The following is an 18,013-nucleotide window of genomic DNA, read 5'->3' on the forward strand; positions in this document are numbered from 1 at the left end:
AAAAATTGGTAGCGATTACTCGTCACTAAAGGAGCGGACAATGAGAGGCTATGTAACGTTCATAATTTGATTATGGGTATTCTCAATCATTTATTTTTATTTATTTTGCGTGATATTAGATGTTAATTTCGAGTTACCTGGTATATTAATTATTCCCTAATAAAATTAAAATTTAAGGTTTGAATAGTAGGCAACCAGGATTGTAGTTCCTATTTTAAATACATATGCTGTACATGTGTTTTACATTTATCGATTCTTTTATGAAGAGAGCAAAAAATGAGGTTCTAGAAAAAGGAATTTATTGGGTGTGGTCAGCGACTCGAGAACTGAATCGGCTCGCATTTTTCTGCATTTTATTAACGCATCTGTGTTCCGTTTATTGGGATTTTTCGTAGAAAAGTGCAAAGTGAGTATGTCACTGTTTAGTACTGGTTATTGGATACCGTTTATCGTTAGAGGCACAATCTCAGCTTGGCTGGATCTTAGCAATTTTCTGTGACGACCTTGACAACATTCGCTGAAGATTTTTATATGAATCCAAGCATTTCTTTTCAACTTGGATCACTCTAGAAGCCGCACTCCATCCGAGTAAGTAATTAGTTTCTTCTTTGTATTTTTTTTTCCGTATCTGATTTTCCTTGTCCCTATTTCAGGGCTTCTTTCGGGAGGACCTATCTAATTCTGCCCAGATTGTTTTTTTTGGAGGACCTATTTAATATTGTCTGGTATTCCTGGTGGAAATTTTGGCTTCCTCTAGGTCCTGTAGCTGGTCTTTGTGGTGACGTAACCGGCTGTAGTACCCGTAGCAGCTCTATACAGGGTGGACGCTGTGAAGGAAGTCGATCTGCAGTCACCAGATAAGCTGTACCATTATTATTATAATTTTTTTTTCTATATCAACAAGTGGTATATTAATTTTTTTACGACGCACATTTTATCCAGGCATTTTGTAAGTTAAACGCCATTAATTACCAGATAAGTTACCCTAAATCATCTAGTTTATTTTAAAGCTATCTCTACATTTCAAAGAAATTTGGTTGCTGTCATTTAAATAATAAAATAATAAAATTGAATTTATTCAATTTCAAATTGATAGCTATTGCATTGCTGTAGCATTGCTGTAGTATAAAATTATCTTAAAATCTTATATGAAAATCAAACTAAGTTTGTAACGCCAATTATAATTTACTCTGTTTTTTTTTTATAGTAAAATTCTTATTCTCGTAATTAGTTAATTATAGGGTATACTGATAAGTATACAGTGTGTACGCCTAACGTGATCACGTGCGGTTGCGCTATATTCTGTTTATTGAACTATTAATAAAATATATGTATATGTATATTTTTTTATATACAGGGCGACTGTTGCCATTTTCAATGTACGATATTTAAATATCATTATTATATTCTCGAAATCTGACTATCTACTGGGAGGCTAGAAAATTAGGTACTCTGTTGATGTTTATTACTATTATTATTATTTTTTTATTAGTAAAATTTTTAAGTAATTACCCAACTGGTTTGCATTAGTAAAGCTATTCCTATATTATACCGGGTGGACGTATTAAGTTACACATAGTTTACTNTCTGAAAATCACGAAGAATGTCGGATTGAAACGACACTACGCGCTGTCTTCAAGTCAGACTGGAAAACTAGCATTTTGGCGGACGGACTGGGTTTCTCCGCGAGACCCGAAGCGACATAATCGAGCCTCACTCCCTTCGTTCGTCGCTTAAGCAAATTTTTGCGTTTTCAAATATATCTTTCTGCGTGGACTTTTATAAGCGAAATGGAGATTCAAAGAACCGCGAACGCAAATCGACGAAAATCTAAAAATCACGAAGAATGTCGGATTGAAACTTCAAAATAAACTTCGCTGTATTTGACGTTTCCAATTGAGGTTAGAAAATCACAACGAACCATAGATCGATGGAAGGAAAATACTAAATGATATTTGACGTATTCCGTAAGTAATTTAGGTTAGGAAACCAGACGGGACCATAGAACTTATAAACTACTGGATTCGCCCATCTGTCATTTTGCCAGTATAAACGTCAATGACACAGACGAGTGCGAGAGAGATAGAGCTGGTGCGGGCTAATTCTTCGTTCACAAAACTTCAAGTATCGCGCGAATTAAATTGGATTTCTCTTCTTTTAACAATACATATTTGTACGACTAATTTTAATTAATTATTATTAAGGCCTATTTCAAACATTTTATATAGAACGTTTCGCGAAATTAACGCGAATTCGAATTTTTTTCTGAAAATTTATGTACAAAGTATTCTATAAAATTGACAGAGGTCTGGATCAGATTTTTCCTTACATTTTTTACATTTTTTCGTTTTACTTACATATTGAATCTTTTGGTCATGTTTTATGCTTACTAACTAGATGAGATTTTGGCGAATTATCGGTCTAGAGGCTTCTATATATTTCAGAAATTTATTGTGGCAATATTTTTATGAAAAATCTTATATTGTAGAACTCGGAGGCATTTTGCAAATTTATATACTAAGTGTTTCATAAAAATGACACAGGCGGACTAGGATTTTTTCTCATTTCACTACCTACCTAAATTTTCAAATAGATATTTGTACACACGGTGTCAAATGTTTTTTGCAATTTATGGACGGGATGTTTCATAAAACTGACACAGATGGACCAGATTTTCTCTGATTCATTTTGTTAATTTTTTCATGAAATCATGAATTCATGAAGTTGTATATTTACTGGCCAGCCGCTTTTTAGAAAATCCATATATGTACTGGGTGTTCCATAAAATTGATCCATATCTGAAGCGGGCAATTTTTATCCTTTTCACTTTTAACTTTGTCTTTATTTACTAAAGTCTTTTAATGAAAAATTATATACTTATTAACCAGTTGTCTTTTTGAATTTTTATACTGAGTATGACCAATAGAACGAAACTTTCCTTAATGTTTTTTTCCTTTTCTATATTTTGTACTGAAGTCTGCAATATTTTTATGAAAAACCCGACTAACCAGGTGTTTCTTGCAATTTATTTACAGGATGTTCCATAAAACTAACACAGGTGTACCAGATTTTCCCTTATTCATTTTGTTAGTCTTTTGAAGAAAAGTCGCTTTTTTAAAAATCCATATACTAGGTGTTCTATAGAATTAAGGGCAGTTTTATTTCTTTTCACTTTTAGCTTTGTCTATTTACTACAGTCTTTTAATGAAAATTTATATATTTATCAAGCAGATGTCTTAATTTATTTTTTTACCATTTNTCGATAAATATGCTTTCATATAGTGACACACAATGGGAAAATAAGATAACAAATAAGAAATATTTTTTGACACGTCGGAATTTAATATTTATATCTTATATTTGACCAATCAAATTAATGTACCATTTCCATATCGCCTCTCCAACTAACCTATAAATAAATTGTTTTTGTTTTGTTGTCGAGTTTAATGTCTGTAAAATGGTAATCAGAAAGAAACAATTATTAATGTCTTGCTTTCCACGTTATTTCAATTATGTCTTACAAAGCTGTGCCGAAGAATACTACTCATTGGTCAAATTGTTATAATCTATCATCAAATCATTATCATTGTGTCAAACATTTATATTTAATATGTTATATATTATCTTATATTTAATATTTTCCATTGTGTCCCTGCCTTTAATTTTTAAATGTATGTGAATATTTAATAAAATTATTCATTGGGTGAACCTAATACATCAATTTAAAATCAGTCTCTTCTAAGAAAATTCAATTTATTGTCAAATTTTCGTAGTTTTATTTAATCAAATTTCGAGTTTTGACTTAATAACGTATGAAAACCAATATTTAGAAACTTTTCAGATAATTTAAAAAAAAACAAGTGTGTTAAGATGATCATACATCTGACTATACTCCGCGGCCGAAATTATAGAGAGTGACTAATCGCTAGCTTCTGGACTAGTAAGGGGGATGAAGCGTGCCGGGAACGAAAATCCATTGGCGTGTCTGCGTAAAAGGCAACAAGATATAGAAAATATTAAAAAAAGGTAATAAAACATTACATCTAATATTTTTTACGGTTTGCTTGTAACGTTCATAATTCGATGATGGGTATTCTCAATCATTTATTTTTATTTATTTGGCGTGATATTGATGAGATGTTAATTTCGAGTTACCTGGTATATTAATTATTCCCTAATAAAATTAAAATTTAAGGTTTGAATAGTAGGCAACCAGGATTGTATTTCCTATTTTAAATACGAATGCTGTACATATGTTTTACATTTATCGATTCTTTTATGAAGAGAGCAAAAAATGAGGTTCTAGAAAAAGGAATTTATTGGGTGTGTGGTCAGCGACTCGAGAACTGAATCGGCTCGCATTTTTCTGCATTTTATTAACGCATCTGTGTTCCGTTTATTGGGATTTTTCGTAGAAAAGTGCAAAGTGATTGTGTCACTGTTTAGTACTGGTTATTGGATACCGTTTATCGTTAGAGGCACAATCTCAGCTTGGCTGGATCTTAGCAATTTTCTGTGACGAGTTTGACAAAATTCGCTGAAGATTTTTATATGAATCCAAGCATTTCTTTTCAACTTGGATCACTCTAGAAGCCGCACTCCATCCGAGTAAGTAATAAGTTTCTTCTTTTTTTTTTTTTTCCGTATCTGATTTTCCTTGTCCCTATTTCAGGGCTTCTTTCGGGAGGACCTATCTAATTCTGCCCAGATTGTTCTTTTTGGAGGACCTATTTAATATTGTCTGGTGTTCCTGGTGGAAATTTTGGCTTCCTCTAGGTCCTGTAGCTGGTCCTTGTGGTGACGTAACCGGCTGTAGTACCCGTAGCAGCTCTGTACAGGGTGGACGCCGTGAAGGAAGTCGATCTGCAGTCACCAGATAAGCTGTACCATTATTATTATTTTTTTCTCTATATCAACAAGTGGTATATTAATTTTTTTTTCTAACGACGCACATTTTATCCAGGCATTTAGTAAGTTAAACGCCATTAATTACCAGATAAGTTACCCTAAATCATCTAGTTTATTTTAAAGCTATCTCTACATTACAAAGAAATGTGGTTGCTGTCATTTAAATAATAAATCAAAATTGAATTTATTCAATTTCAAATTGATAGCTATTGCATTGCTGTAGCATTGCTGTAGTATAAAACTATCTTAAAATCTTATATGAAAATCAAACTAAGTTTGTAACGCTAATTATAATTTACTCTGTTTTTTTTTATAGTAAAATTCTTATTCTCGTAATTAGTTAATTATAGGGTATACTGATAAGTATACAGTGTGTACTCCTAACGTGATCACGTGCGGTTGCGCTATATTCTGTTTATTGAACTATTACTAAAATATATGTATGTATATATTTTTTTTTATGTACAGGGCGACTGTTCCCATTTTCAATGTACGATATTTAAATATCATTATTATATTCTCGAAATCTGACTATCTACTGGGAGGATAGAAAATTAGGTACTCTGTTGATGTTTATTACTATTATTTTTTTTTTATTAGTAAAATTTTTAAGTAATTACCCAACTGGTTTGCATTAGTAAAGCTATTCCTATATTATACCGGGTGGACATATTAAGTTACACATAGTTTACTATTACTACTATCATTATTTTTTTTTAAGGGTGGGTTCTTTCAGCTACTCGGTTAGTAGATTGATTCACGTTGCGGTTCCGCTACTGTACTCTGCTATCATAAAATTAATATTATATTAGGCAGTTTTTCTTTTGGACTTAGAATTTTGTAACCGAATTCTAAGTGACCTTGAAACGTAGGGTAATGGTTACTGGCGCCTATAAATAATCGGTCCAAGCTATTTTACCACACGACCAGCTCCGGCTGTTGCTAGACTAGCGTTTCAGAGCTCCTTTTCCACCAAGGGACCAAGAAACCATCTGGGAGGGGTCCAGGTAGGTTCCTGACCCTCAATAAAGAAAAGAGAAGGTAGCATGCTATAACCAGCACTTTGATCCATTTTAATCATTACAGCATTTTAAAACGTCCCAGTTGTGTTTTTTAAATTTATAAATTTATTATAGCCATGGAATTAGACACCTCGTCTACGATTATGCTATGACGTTTCTCAGGACGCGTAAATCAAGTCCGTTTACACCCAACTAAAAAAGTATTTCCCTATTCCCTACCAAGTACAAAAGACAGAGATAGAATATAGATCGACGTTCAGTGTAACCTGTGTAACTCACTCTATAGACGATTATAGATTTTATCGATGTGCGTAGCGAGCGGCACAAAGATAAATAATATTGAACCGTATAAAAATCATTTTATATTTTATACGCATTACGGTAATAGTGTTTTTATATTATGTTTGAATCACTATTTATAATTTCGACCGCGGAGATGATTAAAATCTAATTTTTATTCCATTGCTTGTTGATTTCTTTATCGGAGTAACAAGAATGATTAATTATAATCAAACATATAGTAAAATAGTCAACCTGTTACAATTATCTACAAATTATGTATTGCAATAAAAAGAACATGACAGATGTACAATTATATTTTAATGATAAATTTTTAGAACTGGACACATGTCTGCAAAAATCGATAAAAGCTATAGATTCTCTAGAAACATTCATTTTCTACTGAAGCAAATGATGGAAAGCTTTCGACATTGTACGATCAACTTCGTACGTTAGGAAATAGACTGTGCAATTCCAAAACATATTGTGAGTACACAACATATGCGTACAATAATACAACTGGTTACATACATAGCTATTATTCAGAAATACACAGAAATCTACTAAGATATACTTTAATTTCCTGTTTACATCTATTTACTTATATATACAATATATTCGAGAAATAAGATCTTCGTTTAAATTAGAGTGTCAGTACCACACAATTTTAAATGGAAATTAAGTTAAAAATACTGTTCTTTCACAGTCGTTAACAGTCCTTACACCTGTTCGGTTAAACCTGCGAAGAAACTTTATGTTTCAGTTGATGCGTTTTGATGTTATACNCATCACAATGTGATAAGCCTAAAACGAAATATTGTTTTCGTTGTGGGTTGCCTAACCATACCGTAAAATCATGTCCAAAGTGTTCTAAACGATCGGGAAACTATCAAGGGAGTCATTAGTGGATCGTGGAATGACGTCCCAGATTTCTACAACGATCACTAGTAAGCATTCCATATTGTCAAGAGGTCAGATAGCTGTTCTAGATTTTATTCTAGCTCATGCTGAAGGTGACGAAAGACCCTATCTGACAGTCAAAATTTTAGGTGTCTCAATTGAAGGACTGTTAGATAGCGGGGCTTCAAAAAGTATTATTGGAGGACCTGGTTGGAAACTTTTGTCGAATTTGGGCATCGAATTGAATGTCACAGATAAAGTGACGTGCAGTTTAGCCGATGGCAATACTTGTCAAAGTATAGGAACAGTCAACATTCCAATTTCTCTTGAGGGAACTTTTGGAAAAAATGGGTATTGTTCCTGACTTACGTCATGGTGGTTGGAAATTCTCACCAGATTCACCCGAGGTTTCCATTAATTCTATCTCTTTGTATTCTGTAACCGAATTAGATTCTAATCAGTCTGAGATATTGAACAATCTGATTTCGACTTCTTTCGAAACAATGGGTGATAAATTAGGTTGTACGTCTCTCGTAGAGCACGAAATTATTACCTCATCTAAGCCAATCAAACAACGGTACTACCCTGTTTCGCCCATTATGCAAGGTCATATCAATAAGGAGTTGGACAAACTTCTAGCCGAAGGCATAGTAGAACCTAGTTCAAGTCCGTGGTCATCGCCCATACTTTTGGTGAAAAAGTCTGATGGGTCTTGGAGGTTTGTAGTCGATTTCCGCAAATTAAATAATGTCACGGAACGGGATGCCTATCCTTTGCCTTACGTTTCTGCTACTCTTGATAAATTGAGAGATGCACGATATTTATCGTCCCTGGACGTAAAATCTGCCTATTTTCAAGTTCCCCTGACAGAATCTTCCCGCCCTTTAACAGCGTTCACTGTTCCAGGACGAGGATTATTTCAGTTTCGTAGATTACCAATGGGATTGTCAAATGCTCCTGCTACATGGCAGCGATTAATAGATCGTGTGGACCAGAGCTTGAGCCTTACGTATTCGTCTATTTAGATGACATAATTATAGTCACGCAATCATTTGAAGATCACATCCAGGAAAAGAATTTCGCCCTGGACGTATGAATTGAAGGATAATGATAATAAGTATTGTCGTATATGGCACGCTAAAGACCTCAAGGCTCATCCGCCTGATGACTAGATGTTTCTGTTTCACTTGCCATCAACTTGTCATCAACTTGCCATCATTACCGAAAAAGATTTTGAGAAAACCTTTTTCTTTAAAGTTAGGGGGGATTTGTAACGTTTATAATTTGATTATGGGTATTCTCAATCATTTATTTTTATTTATTTTGCGTGATATTGATGAGATGTTAATTTCGAGTTACCTGGTATATTAATTATTCCATAATAAAATTAAAATTTAAGGTTTGAATAGTAGGCAACCAGTATTGTATTTCCTATTTTAAATACAGATGCTGTACATGTGTTTTACATTTATCGATTATTTTATGAAGAGAGCAAAAAATGAGGTTCTAGAAAAATGAATTTATTGGGTGTGTGGTCAGCGACTCGAGAACTGAATCGGCTCGCATTTTTCTGCATTTTATTAACGCATCTGTGTTCCGTTTATTGGGATTTTTCGTAGAAAAGTGCAAAGTGATTGTGTCATTGTTTAGTACTGGTTATTGGATACCGTTTATCGTTAGAGGCACAATCTCAGCTTGGCTGGATCTTAGCAATTTTCTGTGACGAGCTTGACAACATTCGCTGAAGATTTTTATATGAATCCAAGCATTTCTTTTCAACTTGGATCACTCTAGAAGCCGCACTCCATCCGAGTAAGTAATAAGTTTCTTCTTTGTATTTTTTTCCGTATCTGATTTTCCTTGTCCCTATTTCAGGGCTTCTTTCGGGAGGACCTATCTAATTCTGCCCAGATTGTTCTTTTTGGAGGACCTATTTAATATTGTCTGGTGTTCCTGGTGGAAATTTTGGCTTCCTCTAGGTTCTGTAGCTGGTCCTTGTGGTGACGTAACCGGCTGTAGTACCTACCGTAGCAGCTCTGTACAGGGTGGACGCCGTGAAGGAAGTCGATCTGCAGTCACCAGATAAGCTGTACCATTATTATTATTTTTTTCTCTATATCAACAAGTGGTATATTAATTTTTTTTTCTAACGACGCACATTTTATCCAGGCATTTAGTAAGTTAAACGCCATTAATTACCAGATAAGTTACCCTAAATCATCTAGTTTATTTTAAAGCTATCTCTACATTACAAAGAAATGTGGTTGCTGTCATTTAAATAATAAATCAAAATTGAATTTATTCAATTTCAAATTGATAGCTATTGCATTGCTGTAGCATTGCTGTAGTATAAAACTATCTTAAAATCTTATATGAAAATCAAACTAAGTTTGTTTATTACTATTTTTTTTTTTTTTTATTAGTAAAATTTTTAAGTAATTACACAACTGGTTTGCATTAGTAAAGCTATTCCTATATTATACCGGGTGGACATATTAAGTTACACATAGTTTACTATTACTACTATCATTATTATTTTTTTTTGGGTTCTTTCAGCTACTCGGTTAGTAGATTGATTCACGTTGCGGTTCCGCTACTGTACTCTGCTATCATAAAATTAATATTATATTAGGCAGTTTTTCTTTTGGACTTAGAATTTTGTAACCGAATTCTAAGTGACCTTGAAACGTAGGGTAATGGTTACTGGCGCCCATAAACAATCGGTCCAAGCTATTTTACCACACGACCAGCTCCGGCTGTTGCTAGACTAGCGTTTCAGAGCTCCTTTTCCACCAAGGGACCAAGAAATCATCTGGGAGGGGTCCAGGTAGGTTCCCGACCCTCAATAAAGAAAAGAGAAGGTAGCAGCTATTCGATTCAAACACTATAATACAAGTGTGAAGACCAACTCAGAGATGCTTCTCGTGTCAAGTCTCGACTGAGAGTGAGCTACCGAGGCAAAACTCGGCGGTTATTTAATGAATAGCGGTCGGACTGCGGACTGGACGTCGAGTGCGCCGTAGCCTGCCGTTCAAAAAGGCCCCTGGCAGGAAATCACGGGGCGCAATGTTGGATTTTTCTTGCGTCCCGTGACACTATCGAAACGATAAAAAAACGATAAAAATGGCGGTCTTGTGGTTAGGGCTAATTCAAAAATATAATTGTTTGGTGCCATACTCTTAGCGTAATTCAAACATCTCGACGGCAGTGTTTCAAACTAAACAGATCCGTTGCGACTTAGGACATAATTGAACATTATAGGGTCTTTCCTTACAATTAAAAATTACTATTGACTCTTTACATTAAAAAATTATTCAAATTTTATTTTTTCGTAAAATAATTTTTGTCACTATTTTTTAGTAAAGTACATTATGATGTATTTCTTCATAATTTTTCTATATTTTTTCTACCTTTTTAGTAAAGTACAGTATGATGTATTTTTTCATAATTTTTCCATATTTTTTCTGCTTTTCTAGTAAAGTACAGTATGATGTATTTTTTTCATAATTTTTTCATATATAATTTTTCATAATCTTTCTACTTTTTAGTAAAGTATAGTTTTGGTGTAATTTCTACATAAAATAATTTTTCTGCTTTTCTATATTAAGTTTTCATAAAATAATTAGTAATAAATTACCAAAAACTTGCTAGTTTGGCTAAGGGAAAGCGGCAAACGGGTCCAGAGGGTGGCTGCAGAGGCAGGTAATGGGGTGGGGGCGGTTCTTTGATAGCCATAGGGGGGGGGGCTCACAATAATTAGTTGGAAGCCCCGGCAACTCAATTCCACAAAATATGTTCGCACGTATGCGCACAAACGAAAGCGTTATCTATACATACCCCTTGAAGGCGACAACCCTTATCTTATTAGGACTGGTATTACCCACGCCAAGGGTTGTACTCTCCCACATGAAAGCGGTACCTGTCACGCTAACGTGAGGAAGAAAGTCGACCACCAACCCAAATTCCCATCTTAGCCTCGCGAACACCACCTCCGTACACCTCAACAGATCAGCGAAAAATGAATTAGTAACCGACATGTCTCAACTAGTAACTTACTACGCGTATAAGGTGTCACATTTTTGGCATCTTTCGAGCAGAGGTTATTTGTGCTTCGATTTACATGCATTTAAATAGGAAAACCTTTCAAATTAGGCGGAATCTTAAATTAGCATTGATTCTTATGACCGTAACGCACAAATCACAGATATCAAGGGGCCTTTTTGCTATCGGTTAGTAGTTGATCGAGCTCAGAGTAAGCGTGGGCGTTATTATCAAGTGTGTCTCGATTTACACATATTTAAATGGGAAAACGTTTCACTTCGTCGAATATTGTAAATTAACACTGACTCTAATGGCAAAGATGTACAAATCATAAACTTTAAGAGACCTTTTAGATATTAGCCGTTAGGGACAGATTCGAGATTAGGAGAAGGTTTCGATAATCAGCAGAGTATAAAAGCCGGATCCGTCGGTATATCTGGTCTTTCCTTTCGTGCTTATCTACCAGTACGCTGTCTTGAGACTTATCTCTCTCCGCGTTGTTATCACATTTGAAATAATTATCAGTTTAAAAAGGTGTTGAGAAACATTTCAATAAAGGCGAGTTTTAATTTTAAAATATGGCGTATTGCATATCAAATTAAACGTCTTGATTAATGCAATAAGATAGTGGGTCTCATCGATTTTTTTCTTTTGTTCGGGATCGATGATATGCTTGCCCAGTAGGTAGAAGGCGCTCACTATCTTTTCGTTTTACTCACTTTCAAAATTTTTTATTTTTCTCATATACTTTGAAATTTTTTGTGTGAATCACGTCCTATTTTTAATCAAACGCATCTTAATCACGTGACCTCTTTTCAGGCATAAAAATTATATCTCACCGACACTAGTCACCTGAAAGGTAATAACTACGCGCCCCCATACCGCCTTCTAATCAGTCTTTTAAGTGATAACATCATGGCTGCATCAGATATTCTGAAATATTTGTGTTACCAAATATGTACCCTACTCGGTATTTTAAAACAATAATATAGTGAAGAAACCGCTAGAGATAGACTTGCCGAAGTGCACGAAAGCTATGCGAAACATAAAAGATCAGTTGAAAACTGCCAAGACAGTCGGTGAAAAGCAGCATCTATTAACACAGCTGGCTCAAATCAAAAGCTTTAGCTGCCAATTTAAGTCCTTAAAGAAGACGGGTGCCGGCTATTCTACCGACCCTAAGAAAACTGCTAAACCGGCGTGATATCTAATTTAAAGCATAAGGACCCCAAGGAGTTCCTCAAGGACAGCTTCGCACTATTCTAGCGACGCATAACCAACGCGTTGAAAAAGGAAGAAGCCGTCAAGGTCAATGCGACATGCGGAGGACAGTTTCGGTTGCAAAAAGCCGATAGAATTCTTGAAGAGCCAAAATATTTCACAACGAAGAATTCGCCAATTTGTCGTGATACTAATCTGGAGGCGTGGTTTCAAGAACACGTAGTGACGCCGATTTCTACGGAGCTCGATGAATTCCAGGAGCGTGATAGCGGCTGGGCATTGAACTCCATAACGAATTTGGGAATCAATATAAACAAGTTCACGCCACAGCTGGGGTCATCATACATCGACTTTCCGCAATAAATTAAGAAGAAGCAGGCATGCGTCAATGTAAAAAACGATGACAACGCTTGTTTTGCGTGGGCGGTGACATCGGCCTTGTATCCTGTTGCCGATCATACTCTTCACCCCGATAGAACTTCTTTTTACCCCCAACCCTCGTCAATTCTAAATTTAATTGAATTCCAATGACAATGAAGCAAATACCCAGGTTTGAGAAGCAAAATGGGGTATCTATCAATGTGTATATTCTAAAGAAAATTGTGAACAGCTTTTCTACCCTCCCGACATACTTGACAAAAAATAACCTGGATAAGCATGTCAACCTGCTTATGATTCAAGATCAATACCAAGACGATGTCGACGGTGAAAATGATGTATGGATAAAAAACCTGTCACGCCTCCTGTCACAACTTAGCAAAAATCGTTCTAAAAAATTCTTCTGCGACAGATGCCTACACTACTTTTCATCCGCGGAAAGACTAGCTAGCCATTACACCGACTGCAAATAAATGAACGAGTGCAAAGTCAGGCTACCTAATTTAAAAATTTTAAAAATAAAGAAAAGGTTCCCTTCATTATATATGCAGATTGGAGGTTTCTGATGAAGGTGAATGACAGTAGCAAGTATCAACGTCACGTGCCTGCAGCAGTAGACTACTACGTAAAGTGTTCATACGATCCATCGTTATCATTTTATAGATCTTATCGTGGTGAGGACTGCATGTCTTGGTTCGCGCGAAATTTCTGCGTTCGCCGAGGACATAGAAACGGTTTTCTTATGCCCTTACTACATAGTGATGACATCAGCGCAAGAAGCCGACTTTCATAAAGCTACACACTGCCATATATGTGAACAACCGTTTGGTTCAGAGGACATTAAAGTCAGTGACCATTTTCATTTAGTACCCGAAAATAACTATAGGGGCGCCGCGCACAACGCGTGCAACATTAATTACAAAGATGGGGTTCCGATTTATCGATTCATTCCGTTTCATGAATTCGGCATTAGATACGTTCATACTTGACCGAATTTCCAAATTTAAAATCAGAGTTTTTCGAGCTCGATACGGAACAGTTTAATTTATTAACTAAAAAAGGCATCTATCCATATGACTTCATGGACAGCTTTGAAAAATTTAATATCCACTCTTTGTCGGAACAACCGCATTTTTATAACCGTTTAGAGGATAAGAAGATTTCATGTAAACAGTTCGCGCACCCGCAAAAAGTTTGGAATACATTCAAAATTCAAAATTTGGGTGAATACATTGACCTATACATGACATTTTACTTTTGGCTGACGTGTTTGAGCAGTTCCGAAGCAGTTGTCACAAGACATACGGCCTCGATCCAGCTAATTACTACTTTACCTGGCTACACCTGGGACTGTATGCTGTTTAAGACACGCCAGACTTTGGAATTGTTGACCGATATCGATTTGTTAATGTTTGTCGAACGAGTTATTCGCGGCGGATTGAGTCAATGCTCTAAACGTAAAAGTGCGGCTAATAATAAGTNCCGATTTTTGATCCATTACTTCACGATGTTGATCAATGGGTAAATAGCGTAAATGAGTTTGCATTAATTCACGGGTGGGATGATAAAACATCCTCTCACTTGGCCTTATATAAATTACGATTGAATGATGTCAAATATTGCAGGAAAAATTTAAATGTAGGCGGGATTTGTATAAATTATTTCAAGATATAATATTCTGTAAACCGCAAATAAATGAGCCATCATATGAATATGTATTCCGTAAAATGGCGCTAATACATAAATTAAAACTTCCAATAAGTGATGAAGACCGTGTAAACTTGATAATGGGAGGTATTGATGTTGTGCAAATCAAAGTTACTGTCGGAGCCGCTAACATTAAAGACCCTCATGTTTTGCAAATCATTTTAGGCTTCTTGATTTCAATAAGAAATATTCCTGTCAAATCTGACAAAGTTAATTTAAATATATTCTAGTTGAAAAGACTAAAGTCAGGTGTTTCATTGATTTTGGTAGTCAATGCTCTCTTATAACTAAAAATTTAGCCGCGTCCTTAGAGTTGCCACGTGCGCCATTGTCGACTCCTGTTATTTTGACTACGTTGGGTGACACCCATATAAGGCCCCAGGCCGTTGCTCGCGCTTGCATTGAGATTGTGGTATCAACAAAATAATACAATTTTACATTGTGAAAGAATGTGTCATGGATGTAGAAGTCTTTATAGGACAAAATTTTACTGAATTAAATGATATACAGTTTTACAAGACGGTCAATATTTTGCAGTTTTCTTTAAGTTTATGACAAACAAACTGTCAACTCGATAACTCAATCAGTGGTTAACATCGGAATTAGTGACGCTAATGTGATAGCGGCACTTTTGAAACTTCTTAATGACTACAGTTGCTGTATAGCCATAAATATGTCTGCAGTGGGCTCAGCTAAAAATATAAACATGCCGATTCGTTTAACAATAACGGAGCCTGAACGACTCGACCTCGAAGATTCCATCCGATAATAAATTAAAAGCGGCAAATCAGTTCCCGATTCCTCAAAACATTAACCATGTAAGGTAATTACTATATCGCAACACTTTGTATGCGTTGCGCTGGTGGGTACCAAAGCGTGGCGCAAATATCAAATCCTCCGTATGGTTCCCACGAATGAGGCGCTTTATAATCAAGTATGTAAAAAAAAAATATTTTTTTAAATTGTTTATTTTTTTAAATCAAGTTCAGGTGTTTACATCGACACATTTTGCTTCCTTTATAGAAAGAAACGGTATACGCCATCACCTTAGCACGGTAGCACTCCCGAGAGGGAACGGGCAAGTTGAAAGGTATAATCGCATTATTTCTGATTCATTAGCGGCCATGGGAGGTAAACGCGACAATAGGGAATGGGATGAAAATGTCCAAAATTTGCAGTTAGGTTTAAATGGCACTCTAAATAAAGCCATTGGGGTTTCACCTAGTAAGACTCTTATGGGTTTCCGAGTTACAAGCACTTATGTTTTAGCTAATGATCCTGAACAGCCTTTGGATGTAAAAGCGATACGTGAACGAATGGTTAAATTGGCAGATGAGTACCAAAAGGAACACAAACGCAGGCTTACTGCTATACCAAACACTGGAACAAGTCGTAAATTACTGCCTAACTGTCGAAGGCCTTTTCGAATAAGCAAGGTGCTGGAAAACAATCGTTATGAGGTTACTGACATACCTGGAGCTATTCGCTCACGTGTTCCGTATAAGGGTATCGCTGGAATGGAAAATATGAAACCCTGGATATCTTATGGGGAGGAACCACATCAGCATACAGAACATGTAGGGGCGTAGTCTGGTCCGTGTACATGTAGGGGCGTAGTCTGGTCCGTGTACATGTAGGGGCGTTGCCTGGTCCGTGTACATGTAGGGGCGGCGTAGCCTGGTCCTTGTACATGTAGGGGCGTAGCCTGGTCCTTGTTCTGGCTTAGAGCATGGCGATTTGCTCTAGGTTGTTGTCATTAAGCTCATTGCTCTGACAGCGACCGAACGTAAGTGTTTAGGGTACATGGCGATTTGCTCTGGGTCAGGAAGACTGAAGACAGGTGGGCTCTTCCGAGGTCCTCCTGGTATACTAATCTTTTTTCTTTCAGAGGACAGAGCAGGAGATTTTCTGCTCTGGGTCTGGGAGGACTGGAAGTACCGGGGGGGTCTACCTGATGTCTTACCTGGAACTTACCTAGTTTAATATAGAATTATGCGTATTTTGTTATTTTGTATGTGCATGTTTGCTGTTTTGCTTAATAGTTTTGAACTAATCTCTCAGTGTGCACACTGTATTATTTGTAAATATTGCGTATTAGGTAGGAGCAGCTAAAAGTTCAGAAATGCGCAGCTTCCTGTTTATTTATCTTAATTTTAATCCCATCTATCATTCGTAGTTTACTTGTTTACTTCTTTTGGTTTAGGTATGGTCTCGGTACCTGTAGGCGAGCGAGGACGCTCGAGGGTCAGGAAAGGCCGTGCCAGAAATGCTGATTCTTGCATATCCCGATCTCGCCGCCGCGCTGGCCGGGCCAACTAATATAAACAAATAGGAGACCATGACCTAGACCACCACCGAGAGGAGACACAAGGAACACTCTGACTGCAGATTTAACTACGAACAGTCGCATAATTGTCGGTTATTAAAGCTGTAATATTAAGTGAATATAAAATTATTGGAATTCTGAATTTTATTTTAATATTTCTTACAATATCTATGAAGTCATGCGTCGCGACTGTCACCCGTTTCGACACATCGGACTATTCCCCAGACAACAGATACAACATCCCTCAGGTAAATAAAAAGGTGTTGGGTATGATGAAGGACGAGTTTAACGGCGTGCCTATGGAACTTAGGTTTTAGGTCCAATATGTATACCGTAAAACGTGCTATTGACGATGACATGGTTTTAACAAAGAAGATTAAGGGCATAAAAAAATCTGTAATGAAAAACGTCATCACGCTCGAGGATTACCTCGAGTGTGTCGATAATTTCAAGGACAAATACATCAGTCAAAATTTAATTAGATCAGAAAAACATGCAGTCTTCACAATGACTCAAGAGAAAATAGCCTTGAGTCCGCACGATGATAAACGCTATTTGATAAAGGAGTCGTATGAAACTTTACTATGGGGCCACTACTTTATTATGGAAGAATAAAGCTTATTTAAGTTCCAGACGCTAAGGAATACGTGCAATCTGTTATTGAATGTAGAATGTGTAATTTATTTAATAAAAATATATTTACAACGCCTGTATTTTATTTTTCCTCGTAATTGTGTGTTTGAGATACTAATAGTAGAGATTATCACGTCTTTCAAGTTAATTATTGGCAGAACTTACAGTTCAAAAGATTAGAAATACTCGTATGATATAATTAAGGATATATATATATATATATAATATACTTAACATTACAATACATTTCGCCGTAATTTTTACATTTGCATTTTTTAAATAAATTCTCTGAGGTTTCATTACTGCAAAACGCCGAAAACTGTTCACGTTCTTTCACATGGTCTACAAGGGCTGTAGCATGTCCTTTTCTACGATGCGCTTCCAGCGTATAAATGTAGTTCAACGTCTTTGGATTTGAATGCTTGTTGAAGGGGTCAAAGTTCATTTTAGACAGCAAGGCAAACGATACAGGTTTTTCGTCTTCATAATGTATATAACATGAAGGCTGTTTATCCAAGTACCATTGATTAATTAATACATCGTCGCGAATATTTAGCTTCCTTATCTCTCTCAAGGCTCTTGGATAAACAGCCTTCAT

This window comes from Anoplophora glabripennis, unplaced genomic scaffold (assembly GCF_000390285.2).
Source record: "Anoplophora glabripennis isolate ALB-LARVAE unplaced genomic scaffold, Agla_2.0 scaffold925, whole genome shotgun sequence".
NCBI lineage: Eukaryota > Metazoa > Arthropoda > Insecta > Coleoptera > Cerambycidae > Anoplophora > Anoplophora glabripennis.